Raw genomic sequence first — 9,031 nt, forward strand, 5'->3', positions numbered from 1 at the left:
GAATCTTGCCGTATATGTCAAATTTGTGTTTGAGGTGTGAAGAATTAGACATTTAACAGGTATACAGTTCAGTCGTATATTGTAATTTAGTAGTCGTACACATACAGCGCTACAGTAATGCCAAGTTTTCCTTAGTCTATTGAATGAATTATCAATGCACCCCAGAGAACAAAGAAATGTAATCAAAAAGTTCGTCATTAGATTCTTTTTGAAGATTTAACAACATTGCCAAATAACATTTCCAATTTTGCTTTGTTTCCATCCAAGAAGGTCAGCTCTGATAATGTAGGGTGCTGTATTATAAATGGGGAGGCCTGCTTCAATTCATTATTTGCTATTTACTTCATACATCCTTATTATTTTTGATCATTAGTGGAAACTCCCTGCAGTGTTTGGAGGAGTAATGTGAGGATCTCTTGGCCACAGATTAAAGGCACAATCAGCTGAATATTGATATGTTTGATGGAACCCTGGGAGCTGTGGCTTACATTTGTTTGGACTGAACACATAAGACAAAAATATGATTCCTTGTCATGATCTGCCGTTTGGTAATTATTCATAACTTGTCCTTTCCATGACAAAAATCTTTCTTTCATGAAAAACAGATAGATGCTGCATGTACTGCGTATACATCCCGGGGCATTGGAGTACATACAGCTTATTTGCAATGGTTTTCAAACTTGGTCATGAATTATTACCATTTTATGCTATTGGTAAAAATATTCAGTTCGAACATCAAAAGAAACAAACAAAAACTATTATAAATGTCAAATTAGGTTCACCAACTTTGTCTGTAAATCAATTCCTGCATGAGGCTCACTGTCTTCCTGTCGGCCGATGTGTTTTCCTTCCATGTGTTCCTTCACTTGAAGCTAGCGTCAAATACATTTTTGAACACTTTTACAGAAGTCACCTGTGTAAAATATAATTTTACCTCAAAGAGCTTGATTATTGTGGTTATGTTTCTTGTCCATTCTAATTAATTTGTGCATTGCCATTTTCCAAGGGATTAATTAAAAAAGGGCTTTTTTATTTGGTGATACCCTCAGCACAGGTGCACCTTGTTATGAGCTAGCTTGCTGAAGTGGAACGCAGTCAATCGAGCTTAATAAATCTGACGCCCTTTTTGTAGTAACAAACTATGTGCAACATAAAGGCAAAATGTGATTGCGGTTCAGAAAAACGGTTGAAAGGTGCAAACTGCTGAACACTAATCGTTGTTATTGCAACAAATTACAGCCACTGAGATAAAAGACAATATTCTGTATCATCAGTATTTTTTTCCAGCCATCAGCAAGTCTCAGTGAAGCATAATGTTCCTTTGCAGACAGGATGTGTGCCTTGTCATGCTCATGTCCTTATTTCAAATCAATTCTGGGCCATCACGATTACCAAATATTGCATCATCTGTGATTGTCCTGGGCTCTCACTGCTGTATAGCTGCTAGCATGTTTGAACTCGGTGTGACCTAGATGTTGCACCACTTCCTCCGTGTCCTGTGTGGCGCCTCAGCGGTGTCGTGGTCGCAACCGTTTGATGGTAATTGGGTCTGTCCTGCGGGTCTACACATGCTGAGATGGTTCCTCGTCCAAAGGCAGTTCCTTCAATGCTCTGAAAACCTGCTTGCATTGTCTTTTTTTTCTTTATTCGGTCTAAATAGCCTGCAGTCGAAAAACACTCTTAATATGAGCTGATCTAGAGGAGGCGGTGTATAAATCCTTAACAACAGCAATTATTTATTAGTGACAGCTTTCTATGGCCATTTTAGTTCAACTGTTTCCACTGCAATTGATCCCAAAGAAAAATCAATTTTTATGTGAAAGCTGTAGCTTTTAACCAAACTGACTGCTCGCTCCGTAAGGTCAAGGATTGAGTGAGTGAAGTTATTTTTGCTCCTAGTGTTATTAGATTGCCTATCTATCATCGGAGTGTCATGTGATTGATACTGACTGGGCTTGAATGAAAGATGGAGCAAGGCCATTGTTGCTCCCACACAAGAGCCTCGGCAACTTGGGCAGAAGAAGCCCTTAAAGGAGATACAATTACTAGCTAACTACTGGTGCTGCATCATTTCTCATTTTCTTTTTGTTCTAACGGCACGTTTTTCTTCACAAAACTGACAACCTCAGCACACACACAAAAAAAACAGCTGGATAGGCAATTGTGGAAGGATCATTACCACTAAGTGTGTATGCAAAAACCGTTAACTTAGGGATAGTCCACATATTGCTGACCACTTAAAATTTCATGAACTGTTCATTAGCTTTCATGTTTGCTTTCTGGTTTAATTTGACCATATATTAGGATCCTGGTTGTCAAATGTTACTTTCCAAATGCACTAGGTAGGATCTAATGATTTTTCCGTATATACTGCTGAATTGGTTTACTTTCCTGAGTTTATGTGTTGTGAACTGAAGGCATCTCTTCAGGCCTTTAATTGCACACTTGTTGCTCCTTCCACCCACGAGGTAGATAACACCATCTGCTCCGTGTCCGCATACGACCAATCATGATTTCCAAAAAGATAAAAATATATTCTATTCACTGGCAAAGGTTTCATAGTGCTACAATAAACGTTTGAGGGAATTTGACTTATACATATTTCATGGTACACTGTTATTTGCAGAGGACTATGTGTTGTGTGGATGAGATGTAAAGATGTACGCATATATGTTGACCTTACGGTTCTTAGGCTATGTTGCCACATCCGACAGATGTCTCTCTCTCTCTGGGTTTCAAAGGTGCCCGAAACAGATGCTTCCCTCACATTTCAAAGGAGACATTTTACTGGCTTTTGGCCTTGATCATTTTCAGGATATGATTAGATCCCAACACATGGCAGCAGTCATTATACCCGGGAGAAAAACAAAGTCAAGTGAATAAGTTTGAGTGTTTTCACTTCACCTTGGACATAGTGCTGAATCAATTGGTATATTAGTTGATTAGCCACATGTCAGAAAATAAATCAGCAGCTTTTTTTGATTATGGATTAGTTGTTTACATAATTTAACAAGCAGAAATGTCAAAAAAGTGACTGTTTTTCAACTTCTCAAATGTGAAGATTTCTTGCACTCAACTGTTTTATAGCATTGTGAATTTAATAATATTTTTAGGGTTTTGGACTGCTAGTCGAACAAACATGCATACAGAGACATTAACTTAAAACACATTGAATCACCTAATCATAAAAAAAAGGATTAATCCAATCAAATCTGAACTAAAGGCCTATAAATTAGTAGTCGATACTTGGAGAACTGAAACCTCAACCGGAACTAGCCGACATTTCAAAGTGCTTGCTATGTTGTTTGCTGCATGTATGTGAGGGCTTTGTGACAGGGGCCTGTGGGGGATAGCGGGACAGAGCGACTTGAGGCAAGGACCCGTCAGATGTCGCAGGTTGACTCTGTGTGCGTTTGTCCGTAGAGAGAAGGGAGCTGTCTGCATGTGCCTTTAGTGCTTTCCGGAGTAGCTCTGGCAGAGTGGACCTCTAGGCTCTGCCGTGGACGGGGCTTGTTATGGATCTGTCAATGTTGGGGTGGCAGCACACAACGCAACAGCTCCTTTTGTGGAAGTTTGAACAGAATGCATCTAGAGTGTAAAGGAAAAGCACACGCAAATGAGTTCTGTTAACACCTAAGCCTGTGTTTCCTTTACTGTTATTCACAGATAATTTAAGGAAATAACCGATTAGTATTTGTCTTTTTTTTTTTTCCTGTGACAAAATAGTAATTACAGTGATTTGAAAGCATAGTTGATTTGCCAGCAAGGCTACACAGGGGGTTGAGGATTTCCTGGTTAGAAAGTAAATCCCTGCTGGCCTTTTTACTGAATGTTAATTGGTTTTCATCTGTGGAAGCCCTGCAGTCCTCACAGACATCCTTTTTAATCTAAACATAAATGAGAAATGCTAAAATGATTCCAAGAATCATATTGCTGAGGGATTAATGACTTGTAATTGAGATCATTATTTTATCTTTGCCCTCTGCTTTCATATCGTATCAATGATCAAGTACTTCATTTGGGATTGGAGGATATATTAAAGCACAGCAACAATAAAGAAAAGACAGAGTAAAAGAATGATTTGGTGTCAGTGCCTGTGTGATAATGATAAAATCTAACTGCTGCTGGGATAACATTTAGATGTTCTTCCCATAATAAGATGTAAATCTAATGATATTTAGCCACTGTATGCGTGCAAAATTTCAAGATGTCCAACAGTATCGTATTGAGGCCTAAACACCTTGACGGCCGTATTGGGATCTCGACCACAATTTGTTGCTTTCTACACCTCAGTCAGTATTTTATTTTATTGAGGAAGTAAAAGTCTGACTTTACAGTTGTTGTAACGTTTGCTGTCACACTGACAAAAGCAACAGTGAGTCTGTGTCAGTGGATATTTCTCTTGAGTCAGTTTAGATACTGAAAATGCTATATAGTGTGTCTCTTTGTTGGGTAATTGTAAACCACAGAGACGAAGCCTATTTGTAGTGCCATCCGAGCTGTCTAGTGGGTGTTACGCCAGACCTCCTGGGTAGTTCTGTGTTCACTGTCTGTTTCTGTTGTGTTGTCTGTCAGTCTCCTTGTCCCTCGTTCCAGACTCCTCCCTCCTGTGTGATTGCAAGCCCCGCCCTAATTGTTTCCACCTGTGTCTCCTTCCCTGTGTATTTAGTCTGTCTCAACTCCCTGTCCTGTGCCAGTTTGTCTTTTGATGTCCGTGAGTGGTTGCCTGTACTAAACTTTGTCTTTGAAGCAACTGCCTCACCTTGTGTCTGCTTGTGGGTCCTGCTCACCTGGTCCTGTTTCCCTGACTAGTGTGGTTTGGGGGGCCATGAGGGCGAGAGTGCCTCCATTCTTCAGTGCTATCCGGAGCGGTCCCCAACCTTTTTTGTGCTACGGACCAGTTTTGTATATGACAATATTTTCATGGACCGGCCTTCACGGTGTGGGCGATAAATATGCCGTAATAAAATCATACGACCGGCATAAAAACAAATATAAAGTGCATAAAAATACAACTCACCATTACGCTGAATTAGTGGGATCCCCGAGCATGTTTCTCTGCAATGACACCCGACGTGTGTTCTTTATGTCCTGTCTTCTCCTTAATTTAAACCTCATTGTACAGTTTACTCCGTAACTTAAACCCGCTTTATAAAGACAGGATGTTGGAAATGGAAGCAGGATTTTCAGAGCTTTTTTTTTGGCAATTTTAGGATATTCTGTCTTGATTTTAATCCAGAACACCGGCAGAGTTAAAACATACTTTTACCTTTTATGTGTCAAAAGGCTGAGAAGTATCCGGTCATTTTTCAAAATAGAGCATCTTTCCGACCTTGATAAGCAATCAACATTTTTTTCATTCATGCTTTCTGTGCGGCCCGGTACCAAGGGACCCACGGACCGGTAGCGGGGCCGCGGCCCGGTGGTTGGGGACCGCTGCTCTGTTACATATGAACGAGTGGCTAAACGGACAGGCTTATTTGCACCAGGACACGAGTAGCTTAGATGATTCAATTCACAAAAAAACAAATCTCATTGATAAACTACTGGGAGTGAAAGGCAACATAGAGAGAGGGTAAAAAGAGAACACCAATATCAATTTACCGGTCATTTAGGTTGGCTACACTTCCTTTACGGAAAAGTGGATGAGACCTTTTTTTTTTTTTTCCTGCCGCTGCTCAATTACCCAAGCATCCATAAAAACCTGAAGTGTCTCCAGAGTGAGATATTGTCGCGCCGCTCGTAGCAATAAGAGCGAGATTTAGGATGAGCCTCTCCGCTGTGACAGAGGCTCGGCCGAGGGAGCCTCTCTGTCACCATATTGCGGTCCCCAGCCGCTCATTAAAGACGGAACCATTACTTTGCAGCTCCGGCTCGCTTCTCTCTGCTCCTCCTTCATCCGCCTTCACAGGCCCCTGGAAGTAAATAGACACAAATGAGCTCAAGGTTGTACAGAAAGCACACAAGCCCAACCTGTGAAAGCTGGCTGTACAGTATTACTTTTCGACTTTGTGGCCCATTACATTCCTAATGCCTCTCACCATATTTCTCATAGCATCACTTAGTGGTGGGATTAAGTTTACTTCTGAAGAAACTCCCCTGTGAACTATGCAGTTCCTGTGTGTTGTTTGCTTCACCAGCAGGGGAACTGAACTGCTTTCGGTTGTCGTTTGATGATTTCTGACTGTGAAATAGTGGATGTATTTAAAAGTATGATTTTAAGTTTGAGGGAATGCCCTTTCACTCTCCTGTTCATTGTATGTTGTTTAGTTTCAGTTTGTTGAACATAACTAAACTTTCATGGAATATCTGTGGACATAAAATAATGTGAAGGCAATTTTAAACTGGACTGTGTATGGTGTGTGTGTATTTACAGTGAGGTCAAACATCAAGAACATCTAATATTACATGTCTTTATTTGAAAGCAATGTATAAACAGTCGAACTGTTTGTATAGCGAGATAAAATCACGAAACTCTCACCTGATACTTAAACCACACTCTGGAAAACACAATAAACCGTATAAATGCACAGACAAATATGAACGATCTCTTATGGAAACTTTAAAAAGTCTTTATTTGTGTCCAGAGGCAAAATAAAATCCCATCAGCATCAAAATAAGCTTTGTGTCCTTTCACCAAACAAGCGAATGAACACACCTCCCGTTCTCCCATCTGTTGGAGCTGCGTTGGTTCCTCTTAATGGGTCACTGTAATTGGCGGAGTCAGGAAGCGGGCGCTGCTCCTTGGCGTGTGGTTTAGTTACTGGAGTCCTGAGAGCGATGGAGCTGTTGGCAGCTGTGAGCTCAAGGATGCTGCTGCTGCTGCTGCTGCTGCTGCTGCTCGTGCACCGCTGTTCATCTCCACCCCACACAGCTCTGCTCCACAGGGACAATGCTACTGGGGCAAATGGCCACCTGGGAGCTTTGCATTTAATGAAGCACACCTTTTTTTTTCTTGTTTCTCCTCAATTAACTTTTCCTAACGCTTACAATACAATCCCTCCATCTCACATCTGGCATGGCAGCAGAACCGCTCTTTTTGCAAAGTGTGTCTCACATGACCAGAGCCACAAAGCCTACATGCTATGCAAACTCATGCCTTTTTATTTGCCCTCATGACAGTAGAGCTATTAGCTGCCTGGTGGCGGTTTTCACTTGTCAAACATTATGAGATATCCTTCAGAACTCATGGCCAGTTCACACATTTCTATGCTTTACCGAGGGGTTTGTAAAGGAGAACGCAGCGCTCTTAATGAGCTCCTTCCATCTAACTTGTATCCCTCCTGTCGCTTTGTATCCATTCACATTCACTTACGCAACCGGCTCTGAGTTTCTCTCATGCTGAACTTAGAGGCCATGCAGGCGGACGAATGAATGGTTGTTACTCCGATGTGAGGACAGCATTGAAGCGCTTGTCTCTTCCTTTCCTGTGCTTTTGTGGACGATCGACCCATCTTAAGACGATTGCACAACCGTTTACCTTCTCAACTTTCATCCAGTTATGAACTCTCACTTTCTCCTTCTTTTTCTCTTTGTTTGTCTCCGCTCAGATCTAGTGAGTCCACGTGTGTGCGTGAGAGTCGATGCTGTGAGATGAACAGTGTGCTTATGATAGTGATTATGATGATAAAGCTAATGATAAATGACCACCAATATTTTTGTCCTCCACTCCACTTTCTCTCACTGTAACACCCTGACCCTTTCGTTTAACATCCCCACTATTCATTCAGCAAAGCTCTTTCACTGAGGCCACTCAAATTAGCTCCACTCGGTCCGAGCCCAAACGCTACAGGAGATGTCGCAGGACCGAGGCATAAATCATTGCCCAGAGCAGGAGCTGTGGCAGGCCTGGACGCACATCCACCACCCGAGATTTACGCTGCACATCGAAGCACAACCCCACAATCTGGACCCTCTCCACCAGGTCATCTTCAAATTGCTTATTGATCTTCCGATCACAAAAATGAATCATACGTTGCCAACACTGTTTTTAGGTACTGCGTTTACAGTAGCGTCGCTCGTGTTACTGCTGATATGCAGCCTGAGGATTGAGTATTGTTCTGAAACTATGAGAAAACAAGCACCTGCGCGGAGCGGGGAGTAAATAGGAAAAGAAATTAGGAGTCTACCTGGAGATGAATAGGTGTCATATTGTCATCCTGCAGAGCCTCATTATAACATATCAAAACAGCTGAGGAAACTCTTGACAGTCGCCGACGTGAAGAGCTTGAAGTTGGCTACTGTGGCGATATGCAACAACGCGTGATTACGGCTGCAGTGATTTCAATGTTTTCATTTGAGAATAATTGCAGTGCCTTTGATATTATTATACTGCAGTTCTTCAGCAAGCTGAAATAGTTCATGCTGTATTTTAGCAATTTTTCTTTTATGTGACGGAAACAAATTCTTCACACAGCTCTTAATTCTGAAAAGCCATAATGGAAGCCTGTCAATCACTATACGAAGCTGAAATATGCAGAATTCTGTCATAGCAGTATCTGTATATTTATGGACATCTAACTTAATGGGGAACGTTCCATTGAAATACTGCATTTCAGTTCTTGGCATGTACTATATTGTGGCGTTTTATTTAATGGGGCTTCACTTCTTGCCCAATTAGGCTCCAAGATGGTGTGTAAATGGAGTGTCTGCCCTGGGAGCACTTTCCTCATGAATGTCAGAATGGCCATTATCAGAATTCCTTTGTGAGTGAAAACGGACAACTATAATATAGACTTTCGCCTTAATTGAAAGATTGTAGGAATGGCAGTGGTGCGATCTTTCAATTTCCTCCTTAAATGTCAATATCTGACACAAGACAATGGGACTTTTCTTCTTTTTTCCTATACCATTTTAGGGAGAAAATGTCAAGCTCAGTTTAATTTTCAAAGATGGCTGCACCATTGCTCATGGCTTCTGTATTACCTAATAGATTAATAGTGTATGGAGCACATTTGGATGACAGGATCAGTGTCAGATTGTAATCTGGTAGCTGTTGTTTTTGAGATATGTTCAGTTATGTTCAATTACA

The sequence above is a fragment of the Taurulus bubalis genome (genome assembly GCF_910589615.1).
Source record: "Taurulus bubalis genome assembly, chromosome: 2".
NCBI lineage: Eukaryota > Metazoa > Chordata > Actinopteri > Perciformes > Cottidae > Taurulus > Taurulus bubalis.